The 13,113-nt window shown below is 43.9% G+C and overlaps 1 protein-coding gene across 2 annotated transcripts in view; it reads right to left on the reverse strand.

The window, feature by feature from the left end:
• Positions 1-11,295, reverse strand: part of LOC144610112 (protein transport protein Sec24C-like) — a 54,588-nt gene extending 43,293 nt beyond the window's left edge. For both annotated transcript variants that reach the window (XM_078428674.1, XM_078428673.1), the window contains exon 1: positions 11,238-11,295. The gene's annotated coding sequence lies outside the window, so the exon portion shown is untranslated. The remainder of the gene's footprint in view (positions 1-11,237) is intronic.
• Between the last annotated feature and the right edge of the window lie 1,818 nt (positions 11,296-13,113).

The following is a 13,113-nucleotide window of genomic DNA, read 5'->3' on the forward strand; positions in this document are numbered from 1 at the left end:
CTGTCAGAATTCTATCTTTCTCAAGTATTTCAACTTATCAGTGAACCACAGGAGACTGTGTCAAGTATCCAGCAACTCAAGGTTCACCCTGGCAACATTCTGTGCCACACGTTATAAATGTGATTAGTGTACTGTTCTTTTACAGGGTACAGCATATTTACATATGTAGGTGAGCTGGGTTCTGTGCCCCAACAATTTAAACATAAATGTTCTTGCAGAAGCAACTAGCCACTGATCTTAGAAATACAAAACAAAACTAGGCCATTGAGGGCAATTCTGCCATTCAAAATCACTTTCTCAATACAATATTCCCACGCTGCCCATATATCACATTTCCATTCCTGCATAGAAATCTGATTGCTTCTTTAATATATTCTGCAATTCAAAGGTTTGTGGTAAAGTCTAACATTTTATCTTCCACGTACACTTCCTGCCAAACCATGTCAGTTTAAAAAAAAAAAATCCTTATTCTTCTAAAACTCTCATGAGTAAGGCCTAAGTCGATCTGACTTTATGCAATAATTCCACCATTCCGGGAATCTGCCTAGAACATTTTCTCTGCACTCTATCTCCTCAAAAGACAGTGATCAAATTGCAGAAATACTCCAATCCCGTAAAATACATTGAGCTCTAGTGAAGTCCAACATATCGTTTGCCTTAACAGCTTTATTCACCTGCATGTTTAGGTGTAAACTAAATGTAGTAGGACATCCAGCTGTGTAACAATCACTATTTAAGTGATACTCTTTCCTTCTGGTTTCCCCATTAAGGTAAATAACTTCACGTATATTAATGTTGTGAAGCGCCTGTCATAGTTTTGTCTAATCAGCACATCTAGGAATTTGGGACCCGAAATAGCCCATTATTTTAAGCAAGCAGGACCTAACAATGTCTCGTATTTGTCCCATAGATATTAGTAAAGTGCACAATTCCTCTTCTGTCAGCACAATAAAGGAAGAACATAACCTCTAATCTGCATTTCTGCCCTCCCCGCTAACCCCCCCCCCCGATAATCTTTTACCCCCTTGTTTATGAATAATCTATTTCTAAATTTTAAATTTTCAACGGATCTCCTTTGGCTTCCGTTTGAGGGAAAAGGCTCCACGGATTCAGCGCTTGGAGAAAAATGTCAACTCTGACTAAAATGGGCAACCTCTTACTTTCAAACAGTGCAATGAGGGATAATTGTTTACAGGGAAGGTTGTACTTAAAGTAATAGTTTAAACACATTACTTTTGTTGATTGTGAACAGACTGGAATGATCCTAAAGCCAAATACTCAGTTCAGCAAAATGAGGGATTATTTGAATGTGTATGGGTTTCTTCAGTCTCAGTTAACAACGCGTCACAAAGTGCTGCAGTAACTCAGAAGGCAACATCTCTGGAGAACATGGATAGGTGTCAATGTATTTGGATAAACCTCAAGTTGCTGATGCACAGGAGCAACTTTATTAAGATTGAACTGCATGAGATTTATCATTATTTCATCAGTGTTCACTGATACACTGTGAAGACCTTTGAAAGGCTTGTGCTGGCCCAGCTGCAAAAACATCACAAACCCCCTGCTGGGCCCCCTGCAGTTTGCATACAGGGCCAATAGATCGGTCAATAGATCGGCCAATAGATAGTCAATCTAGGCCTGCACTTCATCCTCCAGCACCTAGACCGCAAGGGGACCTATGCCAGGATTCTGTTTGTGGACTTTAGCTCTGTTTTTAACACCATTGTGCCAGAGCTACTACACTACAACTCTCCCAGCTGACTGTGCCTGAACCCCACTGTCAGTGGATCATCAACTTCCTGACGGACAGGAAGCAGCATGTGAGGCTGGGAAAGCACATCTCGGACCCGCAGACCCTCAGCATAGGAGCTCCGCAAGGCTGCGTACTCTCCCCTCTCCTTTACTCTCTCTACACCAACAACTGCACCTCCACAGACTCCTATGTCAAGGTCCTCAAGTTTGCAGATGTCACTACCCTGTTTGGACTGATCCAGGATGTGGAGGAATCTGCTTACAGAGGGGAAGTGACACAGCTGGCGTACTGGTGCCATTGCAACAACCTGGAGCTCAATGCTCTCAAGACAGTGGAACTAATTGTAGACTTTCAAAGAGATCCCCCTCCCCTCCCCCCACTCACCATCAACAACACCATAGTCACATCTGTGGAGTCATTTAAGTTCCTTGAAACCATCATCTCCCGGGACCTTAAATGGGGGGGGCCATCATCGACTCCACAGTCAAACAGGCCCAACAGAGTATGTACTTCCTGCGGCAACTGAAGAAACACAATCTGCCGCAGGCAGTGATGGTCCAATTCTAAACTGCTATCATTGAGTCCGTCTTCACCGTCTCCATCATGGTCTGGTTTGGCTCAGCCACCAAACACGACATCCAAAGGCTGCAACGGATCGTTCGCACAGCTGAGAAGGTTGTTGGCTGCAACCTTCCCCCCATTGACGAACTGTACACTGCAAGGGCTGGGAAGCGAGCAGGCACGATCATCTCTGACCCCTCTCACCCTGGCCACAAACTCTTCAAAGCACTTCCCTCTGGAAGGCGACTCCGGACTGTCAAGGCAGCCACAGCCAGACATAAAAACAGTTTTTTTCCACGAGTGATAGTTCTACTCAATAACCAAAGTCTGTAGTCGCTTTTTTGCTCTGGTTTATTTTCACCCACATGTTTAGACCGTAATGTTGTATCCTTATTGTTTTGATGTGGTTATGCTTTATTCTTAATTGTTAACTGTATGTTTGTGTTGTCATTTGTGAGCGGAGCACCAAGGCACATTCCTTGTATATGCATACTTGGCCAATAAACTTATTCATTCATTCATTTATTCATATCATCTTTCCCCCATTATTCTGTTCAATTCTGATCTTGACATGTTTTCTAATCTCTAAGACTCCATAATGTTGAATATACTGGTAGGCAGGATGACCTGAACAGGAACCTAGAACAGCATATCAAACTGGAGTGTTTATTCATGTGCATATGCTTCTTCAATTAAAAAAAATTAAAGCCATGGTTCACAAGTTCTTGCAGTCTGCTTTATTTTTAACCACTACAACACTAATTGGACAATTACTGTCAATGTCAGGGGCAGAGACAAAAATAACTCTGGATCTCACAGTTTCAAAAATGTAGTGCAAATACAATACCAGGGAGCTTGACAATAAAGAATTCCCTTTGGTAGTTACAAGTATGTATGTTAATCACTAAAATAAATTCTTGCCCAACAAGACTATATCAAAACTTAGAAACAAGGAACTGCAGATGCTGGTTAATACACAAAAGGACACAAAGTGCTGGAGTAACTCAGCCGGTCAGGAACACGGATAGGCGATGTTCCGGGTCAAGTCTAAAGATGGGTCTTGAAACATCACTTATTCATGTTCTCCAGAGCTACTGCCTGACCTGTTGAGTATCTCCAGCACTGCATGTCTTCTTACTTCTTCTTAAGCCCTTTTCTCCTCTAGGGAGCATAGGCCATTGACAAATGTCCTCCACCTCACTCGGTTGTTGGCGGTTCTTTCGAGATTTCCCAAGTTGAGCCCACTCACTGACATTTCTGCCTGGACACCTCTTCTCCAGCTGTTCCTGGGGCGACCTCTTTTCCTTTTTCATTGGGGGTTCCATTTCAGGGCTTGCTAGGTGATGTTTGTGGCAGGTTTTCTGAGGGTGTGTCCAATCCATTTTCTCCTTTGAATTTATCGCTCCCTCATCTTCCTTTCCGGAGTAGATAATGGACTGCCCACTGGCCAATTTGATCTCCCCTGACTGTGTCCATCTTGTTTCTACCAAGCCCAGGACTGAGAGATTGTATCGCACCATTTCGTTGGCAACAGCGTCAGCTTTGCCAGCCTGGAGCATGGTTAGGACGTTCCATGTCCCCACAAGGATGGATTTCTTTGGCGTCAGAAGGTGTCTCAGCTTCCCAGTGCCCTTGCAGGTTTGGCTGGAAAGTGTCATGTTCTCCGTCGCTGGGGCACCTTCTTCAACCAAGTGTGTCAATTGGTTTTCATTCGTCAAAGTTTCTGTAACTCACACTTTTTTCCAGGGTGGGGTAGCCCAACCCCCAACTTGGAGGACCAGGGACTGCTTCATCTGCCTCCTGACCCATGACCTATCCGGTTTGGTTGAACCTGCCAGGGATATAAAACCCCATCCGACATAGCTCACAGGATCACTGGAGTATGCAAGCCTCTCCACCACGTCAAGGTTGCAGTCCAGGGGAAGAGGACTGCATGGCCTTTGCATCAAAACTTCCTAGTTCTATACCATGCCTTTTGCACTGATATTTCAGATTAGCAGTACGAATGCTAATTAACAGCCTGCTGAAAATCAAGTCAAGGTGATTCTATGCGTCCTGCCACATTCCTGCCCAAATCCTCATCTGCTCAATATTGGAAAATGGTTTAATTTCAAGAATGAAAAAAACAAGATTAAGCAACCACTGTCTTCAGAGATAGAGAATATCGGAGATTTACTTTCCCATGAAAGTTCAACCTTTGTCTTACATGTCCAACTTGAGACTACCCTAAGTTGAAAATTCTGTAAATGTAGCACAAAGTCCCTTGAAGAAACAGTATCACAACATCTATTCTGCCATTTCCTTTCAGGATCTTGCATGTTAATAAAATCTTGTATTGTTATAAGCTTCATCATGTGTTGGCCAATCTTCCTGGATTTAGTGTTGTGTAATGATCCTGATCTGATAAGGGGACTAGAGGTAAAAGAGCCATTAGGAGGCAGTGATCACAACATGATAAGTTTTACTCTGCAAATGGAAAGGTAGAAGGGAAAATCGGAAGTGTCAGTATTACAGCATAGCAAAGGGGATTACAGAGGCATGAGGCTGGAGCTGGCCAAAATTGACTGGAAGGAGGCCCTACCAGGGAAGACGGTAGAACAGCAATGGCAGGTATTCCTGGGAATAATGCAGAGGTTGCAGGATCAATTTATCCCAAAGAGGCGGAAAGACTCTAAGGGGAGTAAGAGACACCTGTGGCTGACAAGGGAAGTCAAGGACAGCATAAAAATTAAGGAGAGGAAGTATAACATAGCAAAGAAGAGTGGGAAGACAGAGGATTGGGACTCTTTTAAAGAGCAACAAAAGTTAACTAAAAAGGCAATACGGGGAGAAAAGATGAGGTACGAGGGTAAACTAGCCAATAATATAAAGGAGGATAGCAAAAGTTTTTTTAGGTACGTGAAGAGGAAAAAAATAGTCAAGGCAAATGTGGGTCCCTTGAAGACAGAAGCAGGGGAATTTATTATGGGGAACAAAGAAATGGCAGACGAGTTAAACCGGTACTTTGGATCTGTCTTCACTGAGGAAGATACACACAATCTCCCAAATGTTCTAGGGGCCGGAGAACCTAGGGTGATGGAGGAACTGAAGGAAATCCACATTAGGCAGGAAATGGTTTTGGGTAGACTGATGGGACTGAAGGCTGATAATCCCCTGATGGTCTGCATCCCAGGGTACTTAAGGAGGTAGCTCTAGAAATAGTGGAAGCATTGGAGATCATTTTTCAATGTTCTATAGATTCAGGATCAGTTCCTGTGGATTGGAGGATAGCAAATGTTATCCCACTTTTTAAGAAAGGAGGGAGAGAGAAAACGGGCCAGTTAGTCTGACATCAGTGGTGGGGAAGATGCTGGAGTCAATTATAAAAGACGAAATTGCTGAGCATTTGGATAGCAGTAACAGGATCATTCCGAGTCAGCATGGATTTACGAAGGGGAAATCATGCTTGACAAATCTACTGGAATTTTTTGAGGATGTAACTAGGAAAATTGACAGGGGAGAGTCAGTGGATGTGGTGTACCTCGACTTTCAGAAAGCCTTCGACAAGGTCCCACATAGGAGATTAGTGGGCAAAATTAGAGCACATGGTATTGGGGGTAGGGTACTGACATGGATAGAAATTGGTTGACAGACAGAAAGCAAAGAGTGGGGATAAATGGGTCCCTTTCGGAATGGCAGGCAGTGACCAGTGGGGTACCGCAAGGTTCGGTGCTGGGACCCCAGCTATTTACGATATACATTAATGACTTGGATGAAGGGATTAAAAGTACCATTAGCAAATTTGCAGATGATACTAAGCTGGGGGGTAGTGTGAATTGTGAGGAAGATGCAATAAGGCTGCAGGGTGACTTGGACAGGTTGTGTGAGTGGGCGGATACATGGCAGATGCAGTTTAATGTAGATAAGTGTGAGGTTATTCACTTTGGAAGTAAGAATAGAAAGGCAGATTATTATCTGAATGGTGTCAAGTTAGGAAGAGGGGATGTCCAACGAGATCTGGGGGTCCTAGTGCATCAGTCACTGAAAGGAAGCATGCAAGTACAGCAGGCAGTGAAGAAAGCCAATGGAATGTTGGCCTTCATAACAAGAGGAGTTGAGAGTAGGAGCAAAGAGGTCCTTCTACAGTTGTACCGGGCCCTGGTGAGACCGCACCTGGAGTACTGTGTGCAGTTTTGGTCTCCAAATTTGAGGAAGGATATTCTTGCTATTGAGGGCGTGCAGCGTAGGTTCACTAGGTTAATTCCCGGAATGGCGGGACTGTCATATGTTTAAAGGCTGGAGCAATTAGGCTTGTATACACTGGAATTTAGAAGGATGAGGGGGGATCTTATTGAAACATATAAGATAATTAGGGGATTGGACAAATTAGAGGCAGGAAACATGTTCCCAATGTTGAGGGAGTCCAGAACAAGGGGCCACAGTTTAAGAATAAGGGTAGGCCATTTAGAACGGAGATGAGGAAGAACTTTTTCAGTCAGAGAGTGATGAAGGTGTGGAATTCTCTGCCTCAGAAGGCAGTGGAGGCCAGTTCGTTGGATGCTTTCAAGAGAGAGCTGGATAGAGCTCTTAAGGATAGCGGAGTGAGGGGGTATGGGGAGAAGGCAGGAACGGGGTACTGATTGAGAGTGATCAGCCATGATCGCATTGAATGCCGGTGCTGGCTCGAAGGGCTGAATGGCCTACTCCTGCACCTATTGTCTATTGTCTATTGTCCTTTATTTTCCTTATTGCACCTTCACAGTAACTGATCACTGAAGACACAAATCATACGTAGAACAGTAAATCATTTCAGTAATATGTTTTAGGAACGCAGTTATAATTTAGGAAACACAGATTAATCTTTCTTCACTTGACAATCCACTAAAATCACCTCAGGTAGAGTAACTCAGCTGACTTGCTCCAGCATTTTGTGTCATATTTGGCATAATCCAGCAGTTCATTTTTATTACACTAAAATCACCCGTCTTTGCACACTGAATTCAGAACAAAACTTGGTCAAACGTGTTTTTTTGCTCACTGTTGAGCAAAGAGAGGACACACAGCAATCAGCTGCATTTATCATAAGGCATTTCAGATTTTCCTTAAAAGAAACTTAGTTCATGGATTCTGCTCACCTTCCAAGTGATCTAGACGAGGCAGCAAGTTACAATTTGTCTCAACATCGTTCTGAAGTCCCATGTGATTTAATTATCACCAAATAGTTTTATTTTAAATTAACTTCTCAGATATCTGTTCAAATTAATAATCAGTTCATAGTCTTCACACGATACAATAGAACTTTATTTATCAATTCCCCCCCTGGGATAAATAAAGTTCTATCGTATCGTACGAAGACTAACACACGATTTGGCAATTGCTAAAACAGATGCATTCACTGCAGAGTAGTCAGTGGACAATAATTTTTTTTTTAAATCAATACATAGACAACTTGATGAGGAGAAAAGCCCTCTGACAAGAAAACAAAGTTTAAAAATTCACAGGATATGACAAATGGAAAGCTCTGTTACCAACCAGAAAGGAAAAGCAGAGGTATGAGTGGAAATGAAGGGCAAAAGGTAATTGACACAAATGCAATGTGGCCATATTAGCATTAGAAGACCATGCACTAATAAACAATGTACTACAGGACAAAGAACTGACATGGGTCAAAATATTCATCAGTGATTGGTAAGAAGTTAATGGGTGATAGAATGTGGGAGAAGCTGCTGAAATGAGAGCAGAAGGCATGCGAGAGGGCTGTTGAAATTAAGTCTTGAATTATCCAAAGCAGCTACGTATATTGACAACAAGGAATGGGCAAAGAATACCTCAAGAGTAAAGATTAGTTGAAAATGCAGAAGCCCCTAAAAAACTATTTTAGGATTTTAGATGTGGTTGGAATAGGATTTTAGAAAGGGATGAGAAAGTAGACTAAGTAGCCATTTTCAAAATAAACTTGACAAGTGAATGGAAAATCTATATTTTTTCATAATAGGCAGCATCACAAACAATGCAACCACTTCATGATTCTGCCCAGAGTGACGGAGATAAAGTGATAAAAGAAAAAATGCAAAGGTACATAGCTTTGAGCTGAATTTGCAAGTCTCGGAAGAAATAATCTTTCAAGTTATCCTGGGGTTAGTGATATAAAACAGTGATCTGACTATATGCTGCAAGAATCCAAAAGCAACCTTCGCTGAAGTAAAATACATTTTTTTCTCTTTATGCTCCAACATGTTACTGGAAATGGCAAGATATTTGCACTCGAATATGCACACAAGACATCTGCAACCTACAAGATTAGATGTGCACATGGGGAGTGATCAAAACTGCAGTCCATTTAAAGATGCTACGCTCTTACTGAGCTTGGCTTAATTCCAGTTTAGCAAATTTGAATACATCACCAGACCATTAGATTTCAGAGATTCCCCCAACAGGCAACACTTGGATGCACAGCAACTCAATGCATCAGCATGGCAAAAAAATCACCAGCCTATTTATCACAACCATAAACTTTTCAGTACACTTCTAACTGCGGTACCAATTTCTCATGAACCGTCAACCAATAATTTAACAACTCGGTTGAATCTCATTAATGCTGTTTAAAGAGAAAAATGGACAGTGAGGAAGCATATCCAAGTTTACAATGGGATCTAGATCTGGTGGGTAGATACATCAAAGGAATGGAAAATGGAATTTAACCCTGGCATAGGTGAGTAGTTGCACTTGTCCAAACATGGTCAGATTGCAAAAGGTGGGCCAAAGAGACAGTTTCTGCTGTATAGCTCTACTACTCAAACTATCCAGGAACAAGTGTCCTCAAGTGGGAACAAAATGCATCTCAAGGAGGTGTTGGCACTGATATGTGGACAACTCCCACATCAGAAGTCTGTGGATTCACATCCCACCTCAGGAATAGCTTCACCTGAAAATTAATGCATTACAAGGTGCTAACACCACCACATCTCAAGAACAATTTGAAAAAAATAAAGGAAATCAACTGGACAGGTAGCATCTGTGGAGGGCATAGACAAATTATGTTTCTGGCCAGGACCTTTCTTCAGCTGGCCTTGAGTAAATAAAAGTGCAATCACAAAAACCTAACCTGACTGAATAAAGCAATGCCAGAGGACACTACTCTTTATGGAGTCGCACCACACTGCTAAACAAGCCTTCTGTCTGGTGAGGCATCAACTCAGCTATCTTTTGGGTGAGCCTATGTTGTCAGGCTTCTGATCGGTCCTTCCATAAGCTCAGCTCTTGTCCAGCATACCTCATTACACACAATGAACTTTGTCTCTAGAAGTGCTACAATACAACACCGAGAACTATATTCTGCGCTCTGTACCCTGCTCATCAGTCTATATTTTGTTCTTGTCCCAAGTCCACACCTTTCACCCCATCAGCCGTCACATACAGCACACAATCCTCTGACATTTCTGCCACCTCCAACAGAATCCACCACTCGTCACATCTTACCATCTCCACCCATTTCCAGTTACCTCCGCAACTGGTTAACTTGTCCATTCCCACCCAAATCACCACCTGCCCGGGTACCTTCCCCTGCAAACATAGGAGGTGCAACGCCTGACCCTATACCTCCTCCCTCGACTCTGTCCAGGGACCCCAACAGTCCTTTCTGGTGAGGAAAAGTTCACTTGCACCTCCTCCAACCTTATCTACTGTATCCGCTGTTCCAGGTGTGGACTCCTCTATATCAGCGAGACCAAGTGCAGAATGGATGATCTATGTACCTTTTCATATCTGTCGTTTCCCTCTCCCCTAACTCAATGTGAAGGGTCTCGAACAGAAACAGCATCTATTCCTTTTCTCCAGAGATGCTGCCTGACCCCCTTTTTGTGACTCCAGCTTTTTGTGGTCTTCTGTGTAAACCAGCATCTGCAGTTCCTTCCTACACGTTTTGCCTTGGTTGTATATGTACAGTATTATCTGATTAGCTAGCATACAAGCTGTCCACTACACTTCATTATACGGGACAATTGTACAGTTAAATCAACTCGTCTCTTCTTTCAGGTGAGACCAACTCATCTCCTCTATCAGGTGAGATATCAACTCATCTCTTCCGTCAGATTAATGTAAAAGTTGCATTTTGAAGCATTGATAAGTTTTCACCAGAACCTCTGCCATTCCACAAATAAAAAAGAAGATAGACACAAAAAGCTGGAGTAACTCAGCAGGACAGACAGCATCTCTGGAGAGAAGGAATGGGTGACGTTTCGGGTCGAGGCCCTTCTTCAAACTAGTCTGGGGAAAGCGAAACAAGAGATAGAGATGATGATGTAGAGTGAAGTAGAACAAATAAAAAAACTTGTCAATGGCAGGAGTGATCACACTCCCATCTGATACGTCTGGATGCATTGAAATACGCTCCAATATTTCAGACTACAACTTCAGAAAATGAAGTGGGCCTCAACCAAGGGCACATCACATGGTTAAGTGGGTTAAACCGGGCGGACGCGTCGGTTTTTGTACTAGAAAATGCGGAAATGTGTCGAAACAGCTGCTCAACATCATTTCCAGGCCCAAGACTTGGCCTCACCGGCCTTTTGGGCCGTAAACATGGGGCCTGTTTCAACGAAACGCCGGACAAGGCCGTGAGCAGAGGGAGCGGATGCGTTGTAATCATGACACACCCGTGGGACGATTGCCTGGAAGCTCCGGGCCACACAACGCTTCCACGACCGCCCCAGGCTGCATGGCATAGGACTGGGCGGGCCCCGGCAAACCAGCCGCCTGCCGCGGCGACCCATTCACCGCCTACATCGGGCTAAGCCTTTGGCCTCACACCGTCAAGCAAAGGGCCTAGGCCTGTGCCATTCGTGCCCACCGAGGATCCGGTCCAATCCAGTCCATGCCAGAGCGGGCTGAAGGCCTGAGCCCGACCCCCCCAGCCGGGTCCGCGGCCGCTCCGCGGGATACTCACCGCCTTCCCGGGCCGAGGCCTCTCTCCACTCGCTGCCACGTCCGTCTCTCGCCCGCCGCGCTGACGCAATGACGCACGCGCGTGCGTCACGGCGCACAACAAGCTCCCGGGTGTCGCGCATGCTCACTGCGCGCAGTGAAGCCCGGCGCCATTTGCCGGCATCGAGGGGAGAGGAGAGGAGTTTGCTGCCGCCGCCACTGTCGGTCGAGGCTGCCTCAGGTCGTACTCCGCAGGGTCTCATCCCCACCCATTCCCATTCTTAAGCCGATAGGGATGTGTCGATGCTGGTTTACACCGAAGATAGACACAAAATACTGGAGTAACTGGGTCTCGACCCGAAACGTCACCCATTGCTTCTCTCGAGATGCTGCCTGTCCCGCTGAGTTACTCCAGCATTTTGTGTGCACCTAAGCTGATAGGGCCCCACGTTTGATTTACAAGAGAGACCCCGTGGTTGTATTAAATGGACTGGTTCATAGAGTCCTGAACTACTATCTACCTCATTGGTAGTCAGGGGAAATGGAAATGAGAGATTATGGATGATGATAGAGAGATTATAGAACAAATGAATGAAAGAAATGCAAAGAAACTTAACAATGATCAAGGATATGGTCCATTGTTAGCTGCGGACTAGGTGAAAACGAGTTATACAAAGGAGGAAGAGATTGAACTTTTTTCGCCTTACACCACAGTGAGGAATGTGGCGAAAAAAGTTAAACCTCTCCCTCCTTTGTATAACTCGTTTTCACCTAGTCCGCAGCTAACAACGAACCATATCCTTGATCATTGTTATTTTGTGTGTCCTGTTGCTTTTTATTGTTATGACTGTATGGCAAATGAAGTTCCTTGTATGTTGCAAAACATACTTGGCTAATAAAGTATTATTGTGATTGATTGTGATTGTGATTACAGACAATGAAACCCACCGGGACGACAGTGAGACGAGTACAATGACAAGGGTGGGGAAAGGATGGAGAGAGAAAGAGGGGGGCTGCAATGGTTACTTGAAGTTAGAGAAATCAATACTCATACCACTGGGGTGTAAACTGCCCAAGCAAAATGTGTGCTCTAATTTGGGTTTGGCCTCACTCTGACAATGGAGGAGGCCCAAGACATGGGAATGGGAGTTAAAGTGTTTGGCAACCAGGAGATTGCGTAAGCCCAGGTCGTACAGACCCAGCATAGGTATTCAGCAAAACAATCGCCCAGTCTATATTTGGTCTCACCGATGTATAAAAGTCCACACCTCGAATAACAGAAACAGTAGATATCGGACTTTGGCCTACTACTTGCAGACACCTGCTCTAGAGGAACAACCTCGCAGCATCCATTCTCTCAGTAGCCTTCAAAGTCATGAACATTTTAAAAATAAAGGTGCTGCCGATTTAAATTTAAAATAAAAAACATTCAGCAAGTCTGGCAACATCTGTGGAATGAGAAGGTGCATTAATGTTCTAGATTGAGGACTTAATCTGAGCACTTATAGAGGGGAAGGAGTCCAAAAGGATCAGGAATTCTGGACAGGAATGTTCGGATCAACAGTCTGGGTTGAAGATTCCTCATTGATGGAATGGGCATAAAAGCAGAGACGGCAGAAAAAGAGTTTGGGGTCTAGCTGGACTCATAATTCATTGAGATGGGGATGGAGTGGAAAACTGAAAATCAGGAAAGCACCAGAATGGAAAATGTTAGGGGAGTGATTGGGTTAAAGGAAAGTGCCAGGGGAGAAAGATACAAAAACAAATTGTGGTCTTTAATAAAAGGATTAACACAGTACAAAATGCAATGTATATAAAGTGGATCTACATACCAGGTCTTGAGATAAAGTGAGTCTATTTTGTTGCTGAGAGAGGTCAAGAGCATGAAAACACATCTC

The sequence above is a fragment of the Rhinoraja longicauda genome, chromosome 35 (assembly GCF_053455715.1).
Source record: "Rhinoraja longicauda isolate Sanriku21f chromosome 35, sRhiLon1.1, whole genome shotgun sequence".
Lineage (NCBI taxonomy): Eukaryota > Metazoa > Chordata > Chondrichthyes > Rajiformes > Arhynchobatidae > Rhinoraja > Rhinoraja longicauda.